Raw genomic sequence first — 26,431 nt, forward strand, 5'->3', positions numbered from 1 at the left:
TTTCCTCATCGCCTCCCCCACCTTCCCTGGCTCACTCCATTCCAGCCACATTGGCCTCCCTGCTGTCCTTAAGCATGGCAGTGGGCCTGCTCCCACCACAGGGCCTTTGAACTGGCTGCCCCTTTGGCTGCCATGCTCTCCCCCTGGGCTCTTCATGACTCATTTCTTCAGCATCTTCAAGTCTCAGCTAGTTTTCCACCTTCTCACTGAGGCCTGCCTTGAGCACTGGACTTTAAATTGCCTCCTCTCAGCTCTCCCCATGTTTGTTTGGAGACCAGGAGATAGAGTGTTGGAAGGCATAGGTTGGCATCTCTGCCCTTCCCTTGCTGTGTGACCTTGAGCAAGTCACTCCAGCTTTGGGAGCCTGAGCTTCTTAATGTATCCCTGCCCCACCTCCCTCACAGGACCAGCATCAGGGCAATGATTTCTGGAAAAGGACTCGGCAAATGCCACACCCATAGAACCTCCCTGCTGCTGTCTGCTCCATCTAGTCCAGCATTCTTGGCTATGGGACGTCAACTTCTGTGAAGATGGAGTCACTCAACCTCTCTGAGCCCCCTTTCCTCGTCTCTAAAGTGGAGGATGAAGCAGAACAAGCCCTGTAAACAGGTGGCACTACGAGCCAGGGATGCAGTGAGTATTTAGCAAAGTTTGGCCCCAATTCATATATTGCTGGGTCAACAGGAAGGAACAGCCTTCACTCCTGACCGTCAGGTCATCAGGCTGTCCTTGTCCCTCTCTTATAGCAGAGGGAGGGACCCGCCCCACCCAGGAGTGGAGGACACAGGACCTTGGCTGTCAGCAGAACTGTGCCTTGAAGTGAGGGCCGTGGCCCTGAGGCCCAGAGTGGGTGGGAGCCTGTCCAAGGTGGGTGGACGCAGAGCCGGCCTTTTTCCGGCCACTTGCCGTGGGCCTGGCACATGGGTGACTTTGCCAGCACGGGCTCCACTCATGTCTCAGTTCTGTGTGTCCCTGGGGATGCCCAAGGGTTGGGACACTGAGCCTTCAGGTGTGTGTTCACCTCCTTTTCATAAACCTTCTCCCCATGGGTGAGGGCATGTCCAGAGGCTGAAGCCACTGCCCCTCAGGACCTGTCAACGAGCTGGTCGTCGTCTGTGGGTGCCACCATGCCTTCACCCTGTATGTCCTTATGCCCATCTGCAGACCAAATCTCCAGCACCAGCGTCCCATGTGGAGCCAGCACGATCCCTGCTATCAGCTTGTCCGTGGGTCCACTTTCATGAGCTGGGCCCTGCAGGGCGGCCACCGACACGCTGGTCGTCCACTTCAGGCTGGAGATGAGGGGGCAGAAGCAATGGGAATCACCTGCTAGCCCAGCCTCTCCCAGGACCTTCCTGGGGTCCAGGTAGGTGGGGCTACTGACAAAGGCCTGGGTGGGTGGTGTCAGGAGTTTGAGTCGACAGGAAGGAGGGAGCAAGAAGAGTGCGGTTTAAAAAGTATTCTCCAGCTCTGGTTCTATGAATAGCCTTGAAAGAAAGGCAGGGAGGGATTATTTGTCTACTTCCCAGATGAGGAAATTGAGGCACAGAATTTGACCTGTTTTGGTTGCCCCCAGAGTCCAAGTCTTTATCCCAGTGGATGGAAAACCCTCAACTATTTTAACTCAGCATTGAGGCATTGTGCCTACAGAATCCTATACCAGACACCCTGGGAGGCCACAGATCTGTAGGGAAGCGTAGGACCCACTGGAAGCACACGCGATGGCAAAAACAGTCACATTAATAAAGGAATTATAATCAGTAACATTTCTGGAGTATATACTAGGGGCCACGTAGTATGCAAAACAATTTCATGGGCTATCTCATTTAAGTTCTTAACTATTTGGGGATGTAAGTAACAGGATACACATTTTTGCTTGTTTGGTTTTTTTGTGTGGGTTTTCGTTCACTTGTTTTTAAATATCCAGAAGTATATGTCGATGTTTGAGAAGAACAGTGGAGGCTCAGCGAGGTCAGGTGGCTTGTGCTCACTGAAGGTGATTATTGTGGCTGAGGCCCCATCTTCCAGCACCTGGGCCTTGCCCGGGCCTGCCCCAAACCTGGGCAGCACCACCCAGGCCTGGATAAAGGGTGAGCAGGTGAGGTGTGGGTAGGGCATCACCTCTGGATTGTTCTGGAAGACTTAAATTCCCTGGGCTTGTGTCATCTCTGGGCCCAGGCTCCCGGCACCGCTAATGCCCATGTGCTCATAATCTGAGTCTCGTTTCCTGATGCCTGAAGCTGAGTGAATGGTGGGGGTCTCCGCGGGAGCAATGACGACAGAGGAGAGAAGGGCTGCGCGGGGTGAGGAAATTACAGGCACCAGCAAGTAAGGAAAATTCCCAAATATCCAAGGTGGAGAGCATAGCCTTACTCAGGGGAGTGGCGCCAGCCTTCCCGGGCAGCCGTGCCCTCAACAAGCCCATAGAACTGCAGCCCCCTTAAAGGCCATCTTACCACCAAATCAATCAAGATGGCAACGAAAGCAGTACTAGGGAAAAGAGGGGCCAGCACTCTGGCCACATCACCCCACTTTCTGGTCCTCAGTTTCCCCTTTTTGGATGGAGGGAAGTTGGACCTTCAGACATTTGCGGGATTTTCATGCTAGGCTGACAGCAGAAGCAGGAGAGGTGAGGGCATCCCTCTCTCCCTGCCTCCCATCTGTGATTGGCGACCCCTCCCTCCTCCCTTCCCTCCTCCGTTCACCCTTTCACAGCCCCCAGCGTGCTGTGCAGTTATTAGTTTAGGTTCATTTAGAATCGGCTTAGCAACCCCACACCCCTGGAACCTGGAAGCTTAGAGCATAAGATGTCTGGCAAATGGAAATTCAATTGCTTTAATATAGAGACTATTTTGCTGCAGTCGAACTGGAGACTCTTATTAAGAATCTGATGGAATTTCTAAACAGGGAGAGAGGCCCCGAGGAGGGGGCATCGCCCATCACACGCCAACATTGCTCTTGACATATTTATGGCTCCAATAAAATCTCCCATCTGGTATATTTTAAAATAAAATTGAAAATTTATCACTTTCCCTGAGTCGGTTTGTCGTTCTCCCCAGGAGGAGATAGCCAGCCTGAGATTACAGGCGGGCAGCAGGCGGGCAGGGAGGTTAGGACAGGCTCTGATTTAAATTTCAATACCTTCCACATCACAGCTGTCTGAGCTGGGAAAATTACTAGGGGAAGCAAGTCATGCGCTTCTCTTATTTCTCTGGACAACTGCTCGGCTTTCCCCGCCTGGCCCACAGGGTTGGTTTGTTCTTTCTCCTGTTTGCAAGGTCTGGGTAAACCACAACTTGGAGAAAGCCCTGTCCTCTGGGATGACAGTTCTCTAGGCCTGAGACTCAGCATCATCCATACTTGTTCCCCTGGGTCCAATGGACACTTTTGGGGGCTGCTGGATGGTGCAAGTGGGTGCCTCTGTTTATCAGAGCTCAGAGATCAAGATCAGGACTTAGACTTAGGCAGGGATCAAGGCTCAGCCTATAATCAGCACTGGGGTTCAGTCTAAAACTAAGGTCAGGACTTAAAAACTCAGGCCATTTTCAAGGCTCCAGTCTATAATCAAGATCAGGACTCAGATTCAGGCTCAGATCAAGGTTTAATCCGTCACCAAGGACAGGGCCCAGAGATCACCATTACAGAAGTCACCTCATATCTCTGAGCCTCAGTTTCCTCTTTAGCCAAAAGGAGGGCGGGGTATTGCCCTGCCTGCTCCACAAGGCTATCCGGAGGGACAGATGAAAATAATGCCTTACGTTTCCAGAGCATTTTACAGTTTATAAAATGCTTGCACATGCTTTATCTCATTTTGCCCAGGACCGGTGTGGTGGCTTCATCACGTCATCAATGTCACAGGCGCCTTCTCTCTTCGGGCTTTTTAAAGCCCCTATTTTAAAGACAGAGAAGTTAAGAGGTTATCCAAGGTAAAACAGCCCCGTTAACACAGGCACTAAGTAGGGATTGGACCAAACTCTTCCTGATTCCAGCCTGTTCCTAGAATACTGCAGAACAAAGCAGTGACTGAGACTGCACTTGTCTACCCAATGCTCATTTTTCCTTATTTCTTGATAAACAAACTCTAGTTCAACACTGTGTGGGTAGCATGTGTATGTGTGTGTGTGAGAAATGTGCCCACCTAAAAGACTACATTTCCCAGCTTCCCTTGCAGCCAGGGGTGGCCAGTAGGATACAAGGAATGAAAACTGCTCGGTGGGACTCCTAGGAAAGTTCTATAAGATGGAGAGAGTCAGCCAACATGTGCTCTTCCCCCTCCCCATTTCCTCCTGCCTCCTGCCTGGAATGCGAACACGATAGGGCCCCGTGGCCATCCTGGGCCAGGAGGTGACACTGAGGATAGACAACAGTGCTGAGGATGATGAAGCCCGAAGAGAGAAGGAGCCTGTGACACTGATGACGTGATGGAGCCACCACACCGGTCCTGGGCTGCTGACCTCCAGACATGGGAGATCAGCAGGCAAAGGTACTTTCTAACTGACTCAGAGCTGTTACCCTGAAAAAGAGGTATATGGTCAAATGAGCTTGAGAAACATCAAGTTAAACAGTGTCTTTTTTGCAGGACTTCTCAGAGCCTTTAAATGTTAAAATTTTGAGAATCTCCAAATAAGGCATATGGTGTGCTGCATTTCCCATGCTTGCTTGGAATGGAATCTTTTTGTCCTGGTACACTGTGTGTGCACGTGTGGATGTGATTGTTTGGAAGTATATGGGTGTGTATATGAGCAAGTGTGTGCATGTGTGTGTGTGTGTGTGGTGATGACCTGGGTTCTGGGAAGCCACCTCCTGACACAGGGTGTGCTGTCGAATGTATTTGTCCAACATTCTTGTTGTTAAAACAAACCAAGACCCTGGCCGTTTCTTTTATCATTTCCTTGAGCTTCAACTGGCACTCATGATTTCAGTTCCTAAGTGTCTGAGAGATGGGGGGCCAAGCAGGGGAGGGCTAATTGGAGGACAAAGCTAGGGGAGCTCTCTGGGGCAAGGGATCTTCCTGTGGCTGCTGGAGCCTTTGGGGACTGGGGTGTGGCTCACAGGTATGAGGGCTGCTGTAGGGAGACGAGACTGGGCACATTTCATGTCATATGGAGAGTGTTAGCAGCCCTGCCCACCCCCACCCCCCACCCCAGATAAAGAGGACATAGAGGTATGGAGAAGGAAAGACACCAGTTCAGGTTCACAGAAAGAGTGGGTGGCACACTGGGGTCTGGAGGCAGCTGTCCTGTGTCCTGGTCCAGGGCCCTGCCCACATACCCTACCCCTCAGTTTGCCAGAAGGCTGTTCTGAATCTTATACCTGAAGCCCTATTTCTCCCTCTGCAGTGGTTGCCTCTTACTCCTCTGTGGGGGTCCCCATTGCTGGCTGCAAGATCCTGACACACCCATTCAATGCCATTTTAAGAGAGTCAGAACACAATAGCAGTAATAGAGGCACCTGCTGCCTGGCCTGGTAATTATTGCATTCCCTGTTGGGGAAACTGCTTACTGCTTTGCAAAGGAGGTGGAGACGCCCATCACTTCTTAGTGAGAGTCTTTCTTGGGGAGCGTGGCCCAAGCTGAGGGCAGCTGTGCTGAGGAGGGCAAGTCAGACAGCTCCAGCACGGCAGCCCAGGTGGAGGAGATGAGGTGGGTGCGGGGTACAGGGCATGGCAAGGCGCGTATTGTCCAGAAACCCAGGCTGGGGCTCGAGGTCTTCCCTCCCCTGCTTTGCTGCAGCTGAGTTCAGTCCATTCCCAAGACCTTAGTCTTTTCATTTGTGCAATGGGCGTCAGACAACTTGTCTAGCTCCAGAGCTCTAAGGTTCTGTTTTTAAAGGAAGTAAAGGGAATTGAAGGCAGAATAGAAAACAAGTCATCCCTTCCACCCAGGGAATCCTTCAGGGTAGAAACCATGCCCGCTTCCTCTCTCTACCTCCAGAACCTACCCCTGGCATGTCTGGGCGTAAGAATTCATTCTAGGCAAAGGAGAGGCATGGCCGTGTTCTAGGGGAGTCTGGGGAGCCAAGCCAGGAGGAGAAGTAGAGGTTAGGGGTGGGGGAAAATCAGAAGGCTGAGGCCCCATCTGAAGAAAACCCAATATCAAAACTTTAACCAGATGGCGGGCCGCGGTGGCTCAGCAGGCAAGAGTGCTTGCCTGCCATGCCGGAGGACCCCGGTTCGATTCCCGGCCCCAGCCCATGTAAAAAACAAACAAACAAACAAAATATAATAAAAATAAGAAAATGTTTAAAGATGTTTCCCTTTCTTCCTCCCTTCCATCCTTCCTTCCTTCTCTGTCTTTCTAAAAAAAAAAAAAAAAAAAAAAAAAAAAACTTTAACCAGAACCCCCTAAACCAAGAAAGGAGTCTTTTGACTTCGAAGGTAAAGGATCATTTAAATGGCAAATTCCCCTTGTGCTTTCAAGGGTTTGTTTATAGAATGTAGAACTGGAGACTGCAGATGGTCCTACACAGAAAACTGGAAGCTTTTCTTTTTAAACTCCCTGAAGATTCATCTGCAATGCAGATGAAGCATCTGAGAAATAAGAATGAAAACAGGGTTTGATTTTCACAAAGGCCAGTTCAGAGGCACTTCCTGTGCAGCCCGTGGCGCCAGCCTCTGTGTGTGAGACATCTGTCCCCAGCCGGACGGGCCCTGCATAGGTTCTCCTGAGGTCAAGTGGGCCTGCACACGTGCTGACATGCGTAGTCACTGCACACATGCACATTTATTAAGACCTACAGCAGAGCTATTTTGGATTTGGTCTTTACGTAAGGTTCTGGGGGGCCTAGGTCTAAGGTCCAGGACATTCATTTACTCTGCATAGCCATTGATTGTGCATAGGCCACTAAGAGCCAAGCCTGTGCGAGAGCTGGGGATACCACGCGATGGGCTGGCATAAACAACGGCAATTTATTGGCTTAGGGTTTTGAGACTAGAAGTTTAAAATCAAGGCATCGGCAAGAGTCTACTTTCTCCCTGCAGACTGGTGTTTCTGGGGCCGGGTTGCCACGACACTTGTGGTTCCTGGGCTTCTAACATGAACTCTCTCTTTTAGTCGACTCTTTCCATCTCCACTGACTTCCATGCGGCCTTCTCCAACTCTCGGCTTCCAGTTCCTTCTCCTTATAAGGCCGCCGGTAATAAACAGATCAAGACCCGCCCTGCTTCAGGTGGCCACACCTTAACTGAAACTATCATCTTCAAGAAGTCCCGTTTACAGTGGGCCCACACCTACAGGAATGTGAATTAACATTGAGAACATTATCCATGTTGGGGTACATAATTCCACCTACAACAGACATCGTAATAAATAAGATGCAGCCCCTCAAGGAACCCTCAGTGCAGTGGGACTAGCTGGGATAAACACTTCAGAGAACAGAGCACTATGGAAGCAGAGAAGAGGGTCATCTAGTCCAGGCTTGGGAGGTCAGGAAGGGTTTCCTGAAAGAAATGTCATCATGGACATCTCACAGCACTATCCAGTATGGTCGCCACTGGCATGTAACGATTTACATTTCATTTAATTGCAAGTAAATAAAATTTTAAATTCGGTTCTTTAGTCACACTAGCCACATGCTATGTGGCTGATGGCTACCCATCACTGGACAGTGGGAAAGGAGCATGCCCATCACAACAGAGTCTTCTACTGGACAGTGCTGTGAGGGTGAACAGGCCCTTCCCAGGTGAGGCGTTCCAGTTCGAGGGAGCAGCTTGTGCAAAGGCCTGGAAATGAAATACAGCCCGTCTAGGGACCTGGACCTGAGCACAGGTACGGGGAAAAGCTGGGGAAGGGTGACAACTGAAGCTAGAGAGGAGGGGAGCACTCAGATGGTACCCCAGCGCTCTGCGTGTCTCAGCAAGGAGCTGGGATTTTGTCCTAAATGTGTAGGAAGTCATGGAAGGCTTTTCAGCAGGAAGAAGCAAGGTCAGGTATTGGCTTTATGTTGCTGTTGTTTTTTTAGTTAGAGACACTGTAGGTTTACAGCAATACCACGCAGAAAGTACAGAGTTCTCATATACCGCCCCCCCAGTTTTCCTTATTATTAACAATTACCACTAGTGTGGTACTTTTGTTACAACTGATGAAATAATGTTATTATAAACATGGTTTACATTAGGGTGCACTGTTTGTGTTGTTAAGTCTTTGGTTTTTAAAATTTTTAGTCTGGTAACATATATACAACCTAAATTTTTCCTTTTAAACATTTTCAAATATACAATTCAATGGTGTTAATTATATTCACAAAGTTGAGCCACCATCACCACCATCCTCTACCAAAACTTCCATCACCCCAAACAGAATCTCTGTACCAAACAAGTATTAACTCCCATGCCCTACCCCCATCCTGGTTCCTGGTACCCTGGATTCTAATTTCTGCCTCTTTGAATTTGGATATTCTAATTATTTCATATAAGTGAGAACACATCTTTGTCCTTTTGTGTCTGGCTTATTTCACTCAACATGTCTTCAAGGTTGCTCCTTCAACCTTGAATATTCAAGGCTGAATACCTGTGAATATTCTTCAGGTATCAGAACTTCACTCCTTTTAATGACTGAATAATAGTCCATTGTATGTAAATACCACATTGTGTCTACCCACTCATCTCTTGATGACCTTTGGGCTGCTTTCAACTTTTGGTGATTGTGAATAATGCCATTATGAACATCTGTGTGCAAATATCTGTTCAAGTTCCTGCTTTCCATTCTTTTGGGTGCACACTTGGCAGTGGGATTGCAACTCTGTACTTAACTTTCTGAGGAACTGCCAGACCCTTTTCCATAGTGGTCATGCCATTTTACATTCCCACCAACAATATATGAGGGCTCCTATTTCTCTCCAACCTTACCAGCATTTGTTATTTTCAGTTTTTGTAATAGCCATTCTGGGGGATGGTATCTCATTATGGTTTGGATTTGCACTTCCTTAATGTCTAATGATATATCTTTCCTTGTCTTTTTTGGCCATTTGAATGTCTTTTTGGAGAAATGTCTTTTCAAGCCTTTGGCCCATTTTTAAATTGGGTTATTTGTCTTTTTTGTTGTTGTGTTGTAGGATTTCTTTCCATATTCTGGATGTTAAACCCTTATCAGCTAAGAGGTTACCAAATATTTTCTCCTGTTCTATAGGTTGTCTTTTTTACTTTCATGATAAATTCCTTTGATGCACAAAAGTTTTAAATTTTGATGAAGTTTCATTTACCTGTTTGTTTTTTGTTGTTGTTCATGCTTTTGGTGTAAAGTATAAGAAACCATTGGTTAATGCAAGGTCCTGAAAATGCTTCCCTGTTTTCTTCTAGAAGTTTTATAGAACTGGTTCTTATAGTTAGATCTTTGACCCATTTTTTAGTTAATTTTCATATATGCTGAAGAAGGCGCTCATCCTCATTCTTTTCCCTATGGATACCTAATTTTCCCAGCATCATTTGTTGAAGAGACGATTCTCCCCCCATCAATGACTCAGCACCCTTATCAAAAACCAACTGGCCATAGAGTTGAGGGTTTATTTTTGAACTCTCAGTTCCATAGCATTGGTCTATATGTCTGTCTTTGTGCCAGTACCATCTTGTTTTAATTACTATAGTTTTGTAATAAGTTTTAAAATTGGGAAGTGTGAGTCCTCCAACATCTTTCTTCTTTTTCAAGATGCTGTTGGCTTTTGGGGCCCCTTACCCTTCATATAAATTTGGTGATTGGTGTTTCCATTTCTGCAAAGATGGCTATTGGAATTTTGATTGGGATTGTGTTGAATCTGTAAATTGCTTTGGGTAGAATTAACATCTTAATGTTTAGTCTTCCAGTCCATGAACACAGAATGCCCTCCCATTTATTTAGGTCTTCCTTGATTTCTTTCAGCAATGCTTTGTGGTTTGATTTATAAAAGCCCTTTACATCCTTGGTTAAATTTTTTCCCCAGATACTTGATTCTTTTAGTTGTTCTTATAAATGGATTTTTTCCTTGCTTTCCTCTTCAGATTGTTCATATTTCAAGATTTTCTATATATAGAATCATATCATCTGCAAATGAGGATAGCTTTACTTCTTCCTTTCCAGATTAAATGTCTTTTATTTCTTCTTCTTGCCTGATTGCTCTGGCTGGAATCTACAATGTTGAATAACAGTGGTGACAAGTTTGCATCCTTGTCCTGTTCCTGATCTTAGAGGGAAAGAAAGCTTTCGGTCCCTCACCTTTGACTGTGTGCGCTGTGCTGGACTGAATTGTGTATCCCGGTTTGGACATGTTCTTGGTCTTGGCCTGCGTTCTGGTGGGTGAGGACCCATTGTAAATAAGATATTTTCAAGATGTTAATTCTGTTAAGATGCGGCTCTCCTGAATCAGGCTGTTTTTTTTTTTTTTTTTCCCAATGGGCAGGCACCGGGAATCGAACCCAGGTCTCCGGGATGGCAGGTGAGAACTCTGCCACTGAGCCACCAAATCAGGTTGTACTTCAATCCCAATTACCAGAGTCCTTTATGAGCAGAGTGAAAGTCAGATGAAGAGAGAAGCCACAGGTAGCTGCCAGAAGTTGGGAGTTAGTGGAACCCGGAGGAGAAAAGAGAAAACATTGCCATGTGCATTGTCATGTGATGGAAAAGCCAAAGTATCACAAAGGTGGCCAGCCGTTCAGAAGGCACCTACTCTGGAAAGAAGCAAACTGTGTAGCTCCTGAAACCATGAGCCAATAAATTCCTGTTGGTAAGCAACCCATTGTATGGTATTTGTTCAGCAGCTAGGAAACTAAAGCATGCCCTTTATCGTGTTGAGGAAGTTTCCTTCTATCCCTGGTTTTCTGAGCAACGTCAGGTATTCGTGTTAGGAGAACTGCACCACCTGGACATTGGCGACATTTCACTTCCTAGGGCTCCGGGCCCCAAGGCTTGCTCCCCTCCAGCCAAAGTCCAGGTGAACACTGCGGGGAAGAAAATGGGGCTGCCCTCAGGGCTGAAATGAGAAGCCCTGGAGTGGGATTGACTGTGGGTATCACAGAGAGGGGACTTCTGTTTGAGTGACTGGGCATCCAGGCTGCCATCTGTGGGGAGGACAGGGAATTCTAGGGGAGGAGCAGACTGGGGGAAGGGGAGGAACGCAGTGTGGTCTGTGCTCAGCTTAAGGGACAGGTGGAAATGCCAGCACCGGGGGGTGGGGGTGGGGGTGAGGGAACCGAGTCCTTTGGGGAACATCATAGCTGGGGTTACTGACTGGGTGGTCAGCATCAAACAGATGGCTGTGCAAGTAAGGAACTGAGATATCCGGGGAGTCCTCAGTAAAGCCATATTGGGAGCCCTGGGAAGCAGGAGCGAGTCAGTGAATGAGAAAGTTCAAGGAGCCGGGGGCAAGGGTGCTAGAATTCATGAGGAAGACCCGTGGTCCCTTAGGAGCTGTGTGCATGTGGGTGTGGTTCTGCCCCCTGGGGTGCAGGAGCGGGAGCTCTCAGTCTAGGCAGGCTTCCAGGAGGAGATGTGCAGTATCTCGTTACCACCGAGGGGGCAGGGTTTGGAGAGGAAAGGAGTAGGGACGGTGTTCGTCACAGCAAAGACAGAGAGTCAGTGGGGGCAGCTTTGTATTTTCTGATCATGGCCACAACAGTATCCCGCATCCCACAGATTCTTGGACAGTGTGGCCTCGCCATCTGCTCCTGGAGAGGTGGGTCTCTGATCTCCCCCTTCTACCTGTAGAGTCTTGTAATGTGGAGGACGTCAGAAGTGATGCTCTGTGACTTCCCAGGTTGGATCATGAAATGTGGTGCAAATTCCACCTTGCCTGCTAGGACACTTGCTCTTGGAGCCCTGTACCATCGTGTAAGCGGTCCTACCAGGACAGAGGCCACCATGCTATGAAGACACCAAGGTGAAGGTGCTGTGGTCAACAGCTCCAGCCAAGCTCCCGGCCAACTGTCAGTATCAATCATGAGGTGTAAAGGAATGAGGCTTGGGTGGATTCCAGACCCCAGGCATTGAGTCTTCCCAGCTGAGGCCCTGGACATCGAGAAGCAGAGACAAGCCACCCCTTCTGTGTCCTGTCCAAATGCCTGACCCACAGAAGCCATGAGCATGCTAAATGATCTTTTTCATGCCACTAAATTTTGCGGTGGTTTTTTAGGCAATAAAAGTAGTGATTGGAGCAGGCAGGAAGCTGGGGGGTGGTGGCTGAGACTGGATGGGTGGGGACCCATCTTCCAATGCTTCGGAGGCCCAGAGAGGGACAGGGAGGTGTGAGCTCTGCCCTTTACCCTGCAGGCAGGTTAGGCCTTGGAGACTGCGTGTGGAACAGGGGCTGGTTCTCTGAGTTAGTCCTGGAGAGTTACCCCAAGGGCAAATCAGAAGGCGGGGCAGGGAGGTTTTGCAGTTTCCTGTTCTTTGTTTATTTGCGGGGCTTTCACTAAGCAGCTCTCCCTGAGCCTCAGTTTCCTGATCTGGAAATAGGGACTGTATCCCTTGACGGCACACAGGAAATGCAAGGCGAGTGTGACTTCCTTTGCCTCTGTCCATTTTGTTCCTCCTTTATTTTTTATTATCTTAGTAAGGGCCCTTCACACACATATACTTACCTGCTTATAAATACATTCAAGGGCAAGTTTATTTGTCCCATTTCATAGACAAAGAAAATAAAACCCAAAGGAGATGTGGGTATCCTAAGGCTTCAGAGGAGTGGAGCCTTTAACTGGGACTTTTTTTCTGCAACTGCCCATTCTTCCCTTAGGTGGAAGCAGGGAGGAGGGGAGGGCAAGTCAGCGCTGCTGCCAGGGCTGGATTGAGCATTCCTGCCCAGCCCTGCTTCAGTCCCAGCCTCAGCATCGGCTTGAACTCTGGAGTCCCAGACAAATTGTAGCCTGAAGAGCTTCTGTGAGGAGCTCACAGACGTGACCAGCCCAGCCCACCCCATCTCTCCTCCCACTCACTCCAAACGCCCGCCTCTGGGCACTGGGGTCACAGCAGCATTGGGAGCTCCCACCGGCAGTCCTGGCTACACGGACACCCCCATCCCCAGTCCCTGGAGCCCTAGCTGTGCCGCCGGGACCCCAGCTCCTCCTGCCGCCCATCCTCAGCGTGTGGCTCCTTTTCCAATGCCTTTGCTGTTGCCCCTAGCAACCATGCCTCAGGGCCCCATCCTGGTCCTCCTTCCTCCCCTTTCCTCTCTTTGCCTCCTCCTCCTTCTGCTTCCTCATTCCCATCCTTCCCTCTCTATCCCCACCTGTGAAGACAGTCACCAGGGCTGGATGGCTCCCCCAGACCCCATGCCTGCTGGGTGACCCAGCCCAGCTCCCTGGTCTCTGGATTGCTCAGTACTCTGCTTGTCAGAGGATTGGGTACTGCAGTGTCGGGGACCCAGGGGATGTCCTAGAAAGTTTCCTAGGCAGGGCTAGGGGACCCCAGGCAGAGCCAGCAACTAGGGAATTCCTTTCCATCAGAGCTGTTTGAGATGGTGAGCCTCCCAGAGCTGGAGGCATGCAAGCAGAGGCCTTTCTAGCGATGATGGCTCTGGGACTGAGGGTACAGGGCAGTGAGGGCAGGGTCAGGCCTGCAGTCCCACTTCAGACAGGCTTGAGAAGATCAGCTCTGCCCCTTATTTCCTTCTGTGCCCCTTCTATCCCCATCTCCTTTTCCCCAACCCCTGATTTCCCAGAACCCTTTGCAACAACACCCCATCCACACCCCCACTCCCTACCCTCCCAGAGGCTTCCCATTTCTCAGCTGGGCCCTAGAGAGGGAGGGCAGCACTCATGAAGGGTTCTCAGTACTGTGACACCATCCATTTGCAGGGCAAGCCCAGCGCTCAGCAAAACTTGCTCAGAGTGGACATAAAAGGGGGCCCAGTTGGGCAGGGCAACATGCCTCCAAAGTACCCCCACCTCCCACAGTCCTTTAAGGTTCAACCTCTCCCTTCCAGACTCCTCAGCTCACACTCATGGCCCACACTCCAGGGCCTGGTCTCCTCATTGCCTCCCTGGCCTCCCACCGTGGCCTGAGCGTGCTGTGGTCCAGCCACGCCAAACTTGCCACCTTTTCCCTGAACTCAACCTATTCTCACTCTTCTCTGTCCCTCCCTATGTGGAACATTCTCCCCACCTTGTGGCTGTGTTTCAGCTCAGTGGTCACCTCCTTCAGGAAGCCTCCCCTGACTGCCCCAGGCTGGTTTTGACACCTCTGCTGGGCTGCCCTAGCCCTGAGCTCGCCTCTCTTACAGCTCTCTCCTCCCACTGACTAGTCACCATCTGTTTATACGCCCTTCCTGTCTCTGCACTGTGAGGACTCGGGGGCAGGGATTCTGTGCCCTGCATTTATTCCCTAGCCCCTGCCCCTCCCTGGGACTCAGTAGCATGAGGACAGACCAGCGGTCTCTCGGCTGGTAAGAGGGACTAAGTTAGGGCTGTAAGGACAAGGAGAAGTCAGTCTGCATCATCCTCCCCGCCTCACCTCCCCCCAGATGCATCCCTTCCGGGTTTCAGGGCTGAGCCTCAGGGATCCCGGTATGCTCCCTCTAAGGGGACACTGATCCTCTCTGAGCCTCGGTTTCTTATCCGCTGAATGGGGAGAATAATCGCCGCCCCCTGCCTCCTAGGCTGCGGTGAGGCCCAGGGGTGGGCAGCCAGCCAGACTCCTGCGTAAGAAACCTCCACACCCGGGCCTCGGCGGGAACAGTTCCTGCTCGGCTGCCGCCCCCTTCTGGACAGCCCAGCCGCGGGGCCCGGGGGTCCCTGGGGCTCTGCTGCCCTCTAGTGGCCGGAGGCCCCGGGCACTTGGAAACAGGGAGCCTCAGGCTAATTCAGCCCGCGCCCACCCCAGCCATGTTCAGGAGACGCCGAGGTCCAGAGACAAGGAGGGACTTGTTGGGGGGTCTCGGAGCAAGTCAGGGGCAGTGCCGGGACCAGATCCCAGGCCTCTTGGTGCCTAGCACCTCCAGCTCCAGGCTGGGGCTTGTTCTCCTGCCACAGGCTGTCGGAAGAGGGAGCTGTTCCCTCACCTGCCCAGCCTGCCTCACCTGGGGGACCCCTGCGCGGTGGAGGCCGCCCCGCCGGCCGTTCTCCGCATCTAGGTCACCCTCTGACATGTGTTCCCTGTGCTTGCCCAGGGGTCATCCCGATTTGAGAACCAGTAGATGGGGGGGTAGGGGGTAACCCTGACCCCTCCCTCCTTAATTAATCAAATATTTAAATTAATAGCCGCAGTCATGATTGATGGACAGAGCATAGCTAATTACCCTGGAGATTAAAATGACTGTTTCTGTTTAAAAAGGCTGCAAATGAGTTAATTATTTCCTTTGCTCACCTCTCTAACCTCGTTACACTTCTAAATGAATAGCAATATTGATCTTGGAACTGATTTTGGTGTTCCACCGCACGGGCAGGTTTAATTAGGGTTTGAAAACGCTGCAGTGCCTCCTCCTTCTGACCGAGGAAATTAGCCTTAGGTTTTACTTACACTTCACAGCCATGTCATCCACACCGACAGGAAGGGCTGGAACATGACTGCAGCAGTGCCCGCCAACTCCCCATCCAGAGCAGTGCCCACGGACCCCTGCCTTTCACCCCTCGAGGTCCTGGAAGATGTGGGCAGGGGGACCACTGGTCTCTGTGGCCTCTGGTCACAGGTGGGGCTTTTGGAGGCTCACATGCAGCAGGGAAAGGCCCAGCGTGGTGTGGAACACGTTGGGAGCCAGAGGCTGTCACAGATTCCCAGCCCAGGGCTGTCCCCCAACCTTCCTGGCTCCTGATTGAATAAGTATTTCCTCTCTACCCCTGCTCAGTTCCTCTCCAGATTCCTAAGGAGCCCCACCTCCACCTCCAGCTCCCTTCCACAAAGGCTACCAGTCCAAATGAAGGATGAAATGGGGGCCCTGTGGGGACCAAGACAGCGGGCAGGAGACCTGACATATGGGTGACCTTAAGCTAGCGTCTAACTCCTTCTGGGCCCGTTTCCTCCTCTGAATGACTCTGATACCGACAGTATCATGTCACCCGTCCTTACTTCCCATCATGAGTCTTCAAGGGCAAGCGAGCCAGGTGGAGAGAGTGAGCAGGGGAGGCAATCTCCAAGGGTCCAGGCCTGAGGGTAGGTTTGCTCCCTCTTCTTCAAAATGAAGCCTCCTCTTGACCTTTAAAGAGTTGTGCCCACTTCCTGCTCTCCAGATTCCTCTACCCTCTGTATCTGATTTCTCCTCTATAAGATGCACTGTTGGGTAGTCTCATGTGGCATGGGGTCTGTGGACCTCTCAGGCCCTGGCACAATTCCACGATGCCACAGTCATCTGGTTTTCTTCCCAGGTCTCTGGCTGTCACTCCTCACTCTCCTTTGCAGATGCCTCCCCTGCTGTTCCTTAAATGCCCCAGGGTTTGGTCTTGAGCCCTCTTCTCTCTTCTTCTCCTCTCACTTTACATCTCCCCTGTGAGCCCACTGTCATGTATTAAAGTGAATGTATCCCAAATCACTGTCTCAGTTCAGATCCCACCCCTGAGTTCCACCAGGGAGTGACCCGACCAGATTTACCTTTAAAAAGGCTACTCAGGCTGTAGTTTGGAGAATGGCAGAACAGGGGGATGGTGGAGACAGGAGAATGAGTGAGGTGGCTATTGTAAGTCTAAAAAAAAAATTCTCAGGTCTGGGCTGTGACAGAGGGGATTGGCTGGAGAGGGTGAGCCACGGATGGGCAGGCTGTGGGGACTGATTTCGTAGGAGGAGTCCAGGACAATGCCCCCTTTGCAGGTTGGGACGCTAGATGCCTTTGGCTGATGCTGGCAATATCAGGGAGAGGCAGGCTTGCAGGAAGTGTTCATTTGTAGGGCTGAGTTTGAGGTGCCTCCAGGGAGATTCAGGAGAAAGGGAGACTCAAGGAACGTGGATGACTTGCCAAATTCCTACAACCAGCTTGTAGCCTGTCACTCTGAACATGGGTCATCAGATCTGCAGGGAGTCAGGCAGTGACGGCATGCCCAGAACAGCTCTTTCTTTGGCCACGATGTGAGAGAATGGAAGGCACTGCATGCAAATTACGGGGGGCACTGGGAGCCCAACAATTCATACTCGATTGAGCCGATGAAATCGGCTTGGAAGCCAGGCTACACCCCTGCCTTATCAGACGAGGAAAGAAGTGTGGAGATTGAGGATAAGCCTCTAGACTGAACCCAGCCTTGATAACAGACTGAAACCTGACCCTGGTCACAGTCTGAGGAAACAAGCTTTACCAACATCTGCAGTTGGAGGCTGCGAAGTAAGGACTTCTTGTCCCCATCCTCCCTTCTCTTCATTGGGGTGGGGGGTGGGGTGGAGAGAGGTTGGTTAATAGAGCCAAGAAGGGCAAGACTGGAGCAGTGAGCGCAAAGCAAACCACTGCTGTGCTGACCCAGGGACTCTCAGCTCTTTCTGGGTTCAGGGTTTACTTGTTAATACAGGAATTTCTGTCAAGCAGTTAAAGAAACTGAAAGACTCACAGCCATCCTAAAGGAGCCAGTACAATGTTTTGTAGCCACCACCGTGAAAGCCACCTGGGAAAGCTCTCCAGTTATCACATTGCCCCTGGGTCAGGACAGAATGACCTTCAAGGAGCTGTTCGTCGTCCTGGCTGTGCAGTTCTTGTCTGTCTCACTGTTCCTGAGTCCAGCCCAGCTCAGCGGGGCCTCCTGGAATCCAGGTGACACTGTGCTCCCTTGGTGAGACCAGTGAGGTAGGGAAGAGCCCAAACTCTGGACCCAGGTGGCCTGGAATTCAAATCCTGAGTCTGCCCATCCAGCTGTGTGATCATGGGTGAGTTGCTTCACCTCTCCTCTCTGTGCCTCAGTTTCCTCACCTGTGGAGTTGTTGTAAGGAGTAATATGAGTTCATTTATGTTAAGTGCTTGGTACCTGGCACATGCTAAGTGTTCTATTCAGTTAGCTGTTGCTAGCATTTTGCCCACCGATGCACACTTGGCTGACACTGAGAAAATCACAACACTCTTGGGAGACCATACGGTTCAATGACAGTTGACTCCTACTCTGTGCTGGGCACTGGTGACACAGGGTCAAGAAGTCACAATTTTACCATCGGGGGCTTACTGTCTATGAGGAGACCATCCTAAGATATGTCGTAGGTGCTACACTGGGGAAAGTAGCATGATGAGCTCACTGGGGGATTGGTGGATGTTTGTAACAACTACTACTTACTGAGCACCTACTGTGTACCAGGTGCTACTCTGGGGGCCTCACAGGCAATTACCCTCCTCATCTCATAGATAACTCCGAGTCTCCGAGAGAACGGGACTGCAGAGAACTGAGGCTTTTCTGTGCCAGGGAACAGTGTGAGCCCTGGTGTGACGGAACCCTGAGGGGCCTTGGGAGAGGCCTCGGCGCCCAGACTGAAGAGCTCGCTCAGTGACCACCTGCATTTGAACCAAGCAGAGCCCAGAATGGGAGAGCAAAAGCAGGGAAAGACACCTCCCACCTTCAGCCAGCATGCCCAGCTGTGAGAGTGTCCCCTGGACCAGGGGGCGTCGTGATGGGTGTGTGTGCATGTCTGTGTGTCCACAGAGATGTGGAAGTGCTGGGGGAGGGCTGCTTGCCTCCTCCGGGGCACCCCACCCTGAGGCCCCACCCCATAGACCCAGGCAGGACCAGGCTCAGCGGGAAGGCACCGCTGGCTGGGAGCTCCATGCTGGTGAGCAGGACCTGCAAAAGGGGGTAAAGGGAGGTGCTGCCACAGTAGGGTGGCAATGGCTTCCTGGGGGACCCAGCAGCTGGCTGTGTGTGGGCCAAGAGGCTTAGGAGGGTGGGGGCGGGGGGGCCTCCCGCTCAGGTGTCTGTGCTGGCCCGGAAAGCGCCTCCTACCCAACCTGGCAGCCTGAGGACCCTGATGATCCCCACGGGGAGGAGAGGCCGTGGGCCAGCCTGGTGGGGGTGGGCAGGCGTGGCGTGGCCGCCTGTACCTCAGCTACCTCTGCCCCAGGCAGCCTCTTCCTCCCTACAATTAGCGGCTCTTGTCTCTAATTGATTCCTCTGGTGCTCACAAGACAATTAGAATTTAAATTGTCTTTTACAAAGGTCACAAAAACGTGATCAAAGAGGAATCTATTAGAGGGGCTGGGTAACCCCTCCTTCCGCACCTCCTGGAACTAATGTGGGGGTAGAGGACTGGGCAGCATGGGAAGGGGTGGCCACCTGCACAGGGTCTTTCTCCGACCCCCACAGTCTTTCCCAAGGCTCCCTGGGTTCCCCAGCATGAGAGGTAGGGGAAGGGAAAACCCAAACTCGCCTGCCCGGTGCTGGGGGCATGCCACCTTCTCTGCTCCCACTGCAGTCCTTTCTCCCATGTCACCCTTTCCCAGCCTGCTCCTCGCTCCACCTGTGCTTCAGATGGTCCAGTCCTGTCCCTTTCCAGCTGTGTGACCTTATGTAAGCTATTTGCGCCCCCCACCCCCATCCCTGAATCTCAGTGGTCTCATCTGTGCAATGGGGCCAAAACATTTTGCTTCCTAAAGGCAAGAGATTCCAAAAGGAGGTGCCCGCACTTGTCGATTCTTTGCTTCTCTAAGCCGCTTATTTTATCCGCCTTCACCAGGAAGCATGTCTGGGGGCTTGTCCTCCAGCTACTCCAGCCCTGACGGTGGCTGGCACTCTGCCCTGCTCATCATGCTGCCCGGGAGGGAGGTGGCTCCTTCCCACCCAGGGGACAGGGCAGAGCCTCCGTCTACTCCTTCCCCTGGCTCCCACGGCAGCCCGCACAGGGCAGAGCACATGGGGAAAAGGAAAGCATTCAGGGCAGATTCAGCTAACAGATCCCAGGGTTGCCTAAAAGAGAACCCAGACCTCCCCCACTCCCACCCTCCATGAGGGGCTCACCCTCTGTCAAGGCAGAAGGAGGGAGAATGGGGTAGCAGGCATTCCCAGCCAGCACAGGGCGTCGGGTCCTTCAAAGTGATTGCTCTGGGCCTCCACCCCTCCATTCACGCAATGGGAGCTGGGCAGGAAGGTCTCTGATGGTTCTGCCCACTCAGATTCTTGGCCTTGGGCTGACTTGTGGTTTGGGTCCTGGGCCTTGGCCAGGTAGACTTGGCAACTTCAGGAAGCCTCCTTTGGACCAGCTCAGTCAGCGAGGCAAGCTGACAAGGAATTGGGGGTGGTGTGGTGTGGACAACAAGAGGCTAGGAAGGGGCTTAGTTTGGGTTCCTGGAGAACTCTGGACCCACCCCACCTACTTAGGTCTGAGAGAGGAACCTGACAGCAGTCCCAGATCTACTCAATTCCTGCCACCAAACTGGGAGGAAGGACTGCCTCTAGAAAGCAAGTGTCTGGCCTGCCAGTCTGGGTCACAGAGGGAAGTTGGGACCAGTCATGGCTGCTTTCCCCTGCCAACCTGGCAGCTCCATCCGACTTCAAAAGAGAGCAGTGTTCACTGAGCACCTACTCTGTGCCAGCCTCCGGGCTGTACTTTAGGTGTCATACCTTTCCTTTAGCAGTGCTCTATTTCACAAATGAAGAAATAAGCTCAGAGAGGCTGAGCCCCTTGTCCAAAGCCCCACAGTGAGGAATGGACAGAAATGAGACTTACACTCAGGCTTGCCTGGTTCTAAAACGGAGACCATGTATGGCCCAGCCCCTGGTTGGTAGCGGTTGAAAGGGATCCCATTAATTTGGGACTCAAAACCGTTGTTAGGAGCACACAGGTGGAAGGATGTCATGTGGCGGCCTCTGAGCAGAGGGGAACAGGGAGTCTGTGGCCTGGGGGAGCTGGGCAAGGTATCAGTAGTCCTGTCCACACTGCCATGGCCCCCAAGGTTGGGAGACGTCATCATTCCTCACTGAGAGTCAGGCACAGAGCCCCCGGGAGAGGGAATTACCCAGATAATCCAGCCTGATCACCAGATCTGGAGGAACTTCATTTGGATATCAAAGGAGGCAACTCCGGGACCCACGCCTGTGGCGCGGTCACTGCGCATGCTGCCCACTGACCTGGTGTGAGCCAGGCTCTGTTCCCCGCCTCAAAAGAGGCCGGTCCTGGAGTGGAGAGCCTGGGAAGACAGGAGGGGGATGGGCCCGCTCAGGATCACAGAGGGGCTGAGGCAGGACCCCGCTGCCTTCTGGGGCAGGAAGCTGGCAGGGCCTCCTGACTATGCCCCTGTCTTGGAGACACCCAGGGCCCTCTGTTTTGCCCTGTTAGCAGAAGGAGTGTATCTAGGTGTGGGGTGGGAGGCGGCTGGGGATGCCCAGAAAGGAGGGACTTCCTTGTCTAGAGCATCCTTGCTGGCAGGACTTCTTGCCCTGACCCCTGGTGTGGCCAGGACGGGGCACGGCCAGGTATTTGGCCAGCGCCTGAATCACCAGAAGGTCTCTCTGGGGCCGTAAATCCCACAGGCCCAGGCAGGCAGGCCCACAAAGTGGTTGTGACAGCAGTGGTTAAATTAAGTGGCTGTTGCAGAGTCAGGCAGGGCTGGATTCCTGGAACTGAATTTATGGCCTCCCTGCCCCATTTACTGCCCAGTCAGCCTGGGCCTCCTCCGGCATCTTGCCTGCCTGAGGGAGGCCTGCAGCCAGAGGCCCACTCTTAGGACCCCAGGAGCTCCTGCAGCGGGGGCCTCTGGGCTGGGGCCACCAAGAACTGCAGTCCCATGGGGCTGGGATCCTGAAGCCATACCATGATGAGGAGCCCAAGGCCCAGAGAGGAGCTGAGACCAGCCTGAGGTCACATGGGGCCTGGTGCAGTCTCTGGCTCCCTGACTCCCTCAGTTCTCCCTGCCCCCTGATCAGGCCTCGTTCGCTTAGCCTCTCCCAAGCTGCTTGGGACAGGTGATTCATCCCCCCAGCCCTGCCCCCCACCACCTAGGCCTTCCTTCTGTCCCAGCAGGCAGGAGGCTGACACTGCCTTGAGTCTTCTCCCACGCACACAGGTGACTACACACACGCAAGCACATGTTGGGTAACAACCTAAATGTGCAGTTAGATGTTTACTTAGAACAACAACAATGAAAACAAACCTCGAAGATAACAATAAAGAAGCAATACACAAAACAAAACCTGTCAGACCTGCAGTGTAGTCTGAGGACCAAACTCTTCCTTGGAATGGTCTGGCCTCAGACTCCCAGGCGCACAAGAGATCTCAGCCAGTCCAGGGGGGCCCACACCCCTTTCCCCCCACCCCTCACCACCTGAGTCCTCAATAGGTTTATGCCCAGACCAGACAGCAGGATCTGTCCCCTTCCCCAGTGCTCATTGCTGGGACCTTCTTATATTGCTGTGTATGGCACGCAAATAAGAGTGTGCACGCATGCCCACATGTATGCGTGTGGGCATATCTTTGTGTGTCTGTGTATCTGTATGTGTGTTATATGCACACATGTATGTATGATGTGTGTGTGAGATGCAACAAGTGTGCGGGTGGGACACACAGGGTGTGTGCAGGGAGTATGCCTGCCTGTATGTGTGATTCAGGTCCTTGTGCCTGTGAACACCGAGGCTTCTTGCCTAACCCTTGCCCCTAGACTTCTCCCTCATGGTTGTCCCCAGAGATGTGCAGACAAAGGCCACCTACCACCCTCCACCCGGGCCCCTTTTCCCCTGTGGGTACATCCCCAGCCCCTCCCACCATCCTCCTGACTAGACCCGGATGAGCCCAGAACCTGGCATCTGCACTGGGCAGAGACGAGTGGGACCATCCCCCCCACCCCCCCCCCCTTGGAAGCTCCACTTCTCTTACTGAAGCCTGGAGTCCCCAGAGCACAGGCGATGAGGGGGGCCTGCCCATCCCCCCCTCCGTCCCCACCCCAGACCTGCATCGCCCTCCCAACCCAACCCTTCACCTTGCCTGAAGGGGGCTGTGGCCCTGTTGCCCAGAGGGAGAAACCGAGACACGGGGTGAGAGGTTTAGTGGGTGACCTGTACCCAGCAGCCAAGAAGGATCTCTAGGGAGTCGCCCACCCCCCGACTCAGAATGGGACCGGTCCCAGGCCCACAGGCGGGAGCTAGTTCTGTCCTTCTGGACCCACTGCCCCTCGAGCGACTGCCTGTCCCCTCCAGGCCTGTGCAAGGCCCTGCTTGCTGTCAGCCTCACTGGAAAGATGATGAATGAGTGGCAGACAGAAAGTCAGCCCTCACCTCCCACCCCACCCCAGCATCTCATTACCCTGGTGGGTCTCCTTGGGCCTGGACAGAGAAGCAGGGTGGCTGCGGCTCCCTTGGGATTCTGCCCCTTCTGTGGTGTCCCACCCTCTGCCTCCAAGGACCCCTCTGGCCTGTAATAGCCCCCTTCCCCCACCTCTTCCCAGGTCCTGGAGAAGTCGTGTGGGTCCACCACCCACTGTTCATTCTCAGCGCCCTGCCTGGGCACAGCAGTAAAGCAGATGGGGCCTTACACTTAGGATGACTGTCTGAGGGCCAGAGGAGGGCAGCTGCTGGCTTTGACTTTGAGTATCTCACCTACCTCGGGACAGCAGGAAGCAGACATCACGCACACATGCACACACACACTCACACACTTACATGCACATGCACACAGAGTGAGGTGACAGGGAAACAGGCCTGGTAGGGATCTAGGGGGTGCGGGTCAGCACTTCGGGAATGGGCGGACAAGGACTGAGCCCCCAGAGTCCCCCAGTCCAGATCAAGGAGGGCTGGGAGGAAGTGGTTGCGCCAGGGGTTGGGCTGAGGAGGGAGCAGAGCTGGGCAGATGCAGAGAGATGGAGAAGGCTCCTTGGAGAGCCAGGTGAACAGCATGTTTGGGGGGCAGGGGTGGATGCTGGGAAGGGCATGCAGCCTGGTGGGAAGAGGAGGAGGGGCTGTTAGTGGCCTGGCCAAGTCCACGGAGCTGTACATCAAAACCCAGCGCATGTTCGAGGATGCTGGTCTCCTCTCCCACAGAGGAACAGATGTCCCTTTGATGGTGAGAAGAAAGGATATCGTACAGAGAGGGTGCAGGTGGGGGTGGGGGGCAGGGGGAGGCTGAATCGCCTCCCTGTGCCCATGTCTGCTCCCTGTGGTCACCCAGGGGGCGGGAGAGACCATCTTAAGTGTCATCCCCACTTCCAATGGGCCGTGGAGCCAGGCCCATCACGAGGGTCTTGGTGTGCCAGGGGAAATGTGCAGCTGCCCTGGGGCTTCCCAGGGAGCCTGGGGCAGTGGGATGTCATCAGTGGACAGAAAACCAGCCCTGAAGAAGCCCAACTGGCCAAGCCCTTCCCAGCGCTGGGGTTATGCCCTATACTCGGCCTCAGTGGAAGAAGAAGCTGGGCTCAGGGCCTCGTGCGCTCAGCATCTGCCCCCTGGGCCTTTCCACCCTCTAGCTGGTGGGGACACCTCACAGGCCGGTGCTGAGGGACCAGGATCACTCGGGAACCTGTCAAGGATCAACCACCAGCCATTTCCTGGCACCTGAAGCCCGGTGGGGCCATCGTCCCACTGGCTAAGCAGGGGTGGCAGGTCCTCAGCGGCGGGACAGCCGTGCACTGTGGGTGCCAGGACACAATAGGCTCGGCTCCCACTGGCCTCTTTACAGCCCCCTGCTTCCACCTTGGATAGGAGCCTCACGTGTGCTGATGTGTGCGCCTGCATTTGTCTGCTGGGAGTGACTGTGTGGTGTGCGGGGACCCCTCGTGCTCCAGCTGGCCCTCTCACCCAGCAAGAACCAAGCACGCTCCCCTGACAGTCCCTGGGCTTCCCTGAGCCCCACCTCTTCTCTTGGCACAGTTACTCTGCCCGGTATACCTTCAACCCCACCGGGCCGTAGGACGCCTTTGTAAGAGTTAGCGAAAGGTACTCCTCCCTCCACATGCTGTTCTGCTACCTGATGGAAAAGTGCCTCACCAACTATCCAACTATGGGACTCCATATGAGTGGCGCCCTCTAGAGCTGTGATGGACATCCTCGGACTCTCCCAGCCCCTCCTCTGGGGACCCGGGGACATGTCTTAGTAAGGCCCCTGGTGTAGCTGGCCTGGCTCTGGACTCCACCGGACCTCTGATGACCTTCTTAATCCAGGCTCCTTGAAAAGGGCACCAGCTCCCCCAGTATGGGAATTCTGTATTTTTTTGCATGATCTTTCTGTAAACCTAGAACTTCTCTGATTTAAAAAATTATATATTTTTGAAAAAGGACTCCAGCTGCACCAACACACCCACCAGCCTATGCAGAATAGCGGGTCCCCATAAAGGCAATAACCTCCTTTCTCTTCCCAGGCAGAACCTCAGGCTCTGCAGCCCCTTCTCACATTCTTCTCTGCACACCACACACACTGCAACGCCCCCAAGGAGGACGCCTCACCCTTTCTTTCCACCCCCGCCCAGGGGAGAGAGACCCCATTACCTCCAGGCCTGTCTTTACCCCTCTCCCGGTGCCAAGGCGCTGCTGGGGGGCTGGGGAGCTGCCGGCCCCTCGCCCAGTGCTGCTGGTCACTGGCCTTTGTGATCTCAGCCCCCCAGGCTGGCCCGGCCCGGGTCCACGGGACCAGCGGCCCTCGCTGTGAGCAGATGCTTGCACACGGCCGCTTATCCCACGTGCCAGACCCGGAGGGCTGGAGCCTGGCACAGCCCCTTCTTCTTGCCCGCAGAGGTTCCACACTACCTCCCGCTTGGTCCAGGCTCTGGGATCCGCCTGGCAAATGGGAAAACCCAGCCAGTCCCCCCCGCCCCCCCGTGGACTTGGCTCTGACTTTTGGGAAGGGAAGTGGGAAATAAATTAGAGGTGGAGGTGAGGGGGGCAGAAGATACGGAAGGCAAGTCTCCAAACCCTGTGTGAGATGGCAACGTCCCAGCGTCTGCTGCTGACATGGAAAAATAAAAGTTACTGGCTAGTTTTTTCCACCCTTTCTTTCTAAATGATCTGACGTTTTATTCTCCCCCATCTAACTCTCTATTCTCTGCTAATGGCAGAATAATAAAAAATTATCCCTCATAGTGTGTGTGAGTGGCCAAGACGGGAGCCCAGGAGAGGGAGGAAGGAGAAGAAGGAAAAGGTTATTATAAATGTGTCAGCCTTGTTTACGACCCTTTATCAGCCAGGGAGAGGCGGGGAGGGAGAGGCACCGTCAGCGCACGCTTTAAAGCAGCCTGCCAGCTTGGTTGCAGAGTGTAAATAATTTTTATTTTCAGCTGCATTTAGATATTTTAAAATATGGACCTGCCAGCCATCGTGGGGAAGAGAGCCGAGCCTGCGGGGTGGGAGCGGCCTGCCGCTCAGCCCTTTGATGGGCCCCTGCTTGACAATTAGGGTTTTCAAAAGCAGCGTTTGCTGATAAAGGCCTCCTTCCCTAGGAGCGCAGGGAGATAGTGAAGCGGCTGCCACACTCCCCGCTGGCTGGCTGGGGCCGATCTAACAGGCAGGATTTGGGAAGGCTGTGCCACGGCCCGATGTCGCTCCCGGGGAGGCTGCTCTGCGCCAGCGGCCGGCGCCCCCGCCTCCCTGCCCCGCTGGACGCCACGGCCCTCGGGTTTCATTCGGGCTTCACAGGTCATCATTCACTGAGTGCCTACTGGGTGCTGG

At 53.0% G+C, this 26,431-nt stretch overlaps 2 long non-coding RNA genes across 5 annotated transcripts; one reads left to right on the plus strand and one right to left on the minus strand.

The window, feature by feature from the left end:
- The first annotated feature begins 928 nt into the window (after nt 1-928).
- On the plus strand, nt 929-10,692 carry LOC143651568 (uncharacterized). The gene is made up of 3 exons (XR_013160045.1): nt 929-1,009; nt 1,165-1,366; nt 10,369-10,692. It is a non-coding gene; the product is annotated as an uncharacterized LOC143651568 (long non-coding RNA).
- Nucleotides 6,896-25,342, minus strand: LOC143651566 (uncharacterized). 4 transcript variants are annotated; one of them, XR_013160044.1, is made up of 4 exons: nt 25,256-25,342; nt 16,482-17,778; nt 15,963-16,388; nt 6,896-7,228 (listed from the first exon to the last, which is right to left on the minus strand). It is a non-coding gene; the product is annotated as an uncharacterized LOC143651566 (long non-coding RNA). The 4 variants fall into 4 exon arrangements; XR_013160041.1 differs by having other exon boundaries at nt 15,963-17,778; XR_013160043.1 differs by lacking the exon at nt 6,896-7,228 and adding an exon at nt 11,550-11,828 and having other exon boundaries at nt 15,963-17,778.
- Between the last annotated feature and the right edge of the window lie 1,089 nt (nt 25,343-26,431).

Source organism: Tamandua tetradactyla, chromosome 12, assembly GCF_023851605.1.
Source record: "Tamandua tetradactyla isolate mTamTet1 chromosome 12, mTamTet1.pri, whole genome shotgun sequence".
Classification (NCBI taxonomy): domain Eukaryota; kingdom Metazoa; phylum Chordata; class Mammalia; order Pilosa; family Myrmecophagidae; genus Tamandua; species Tamandua tetradactyla.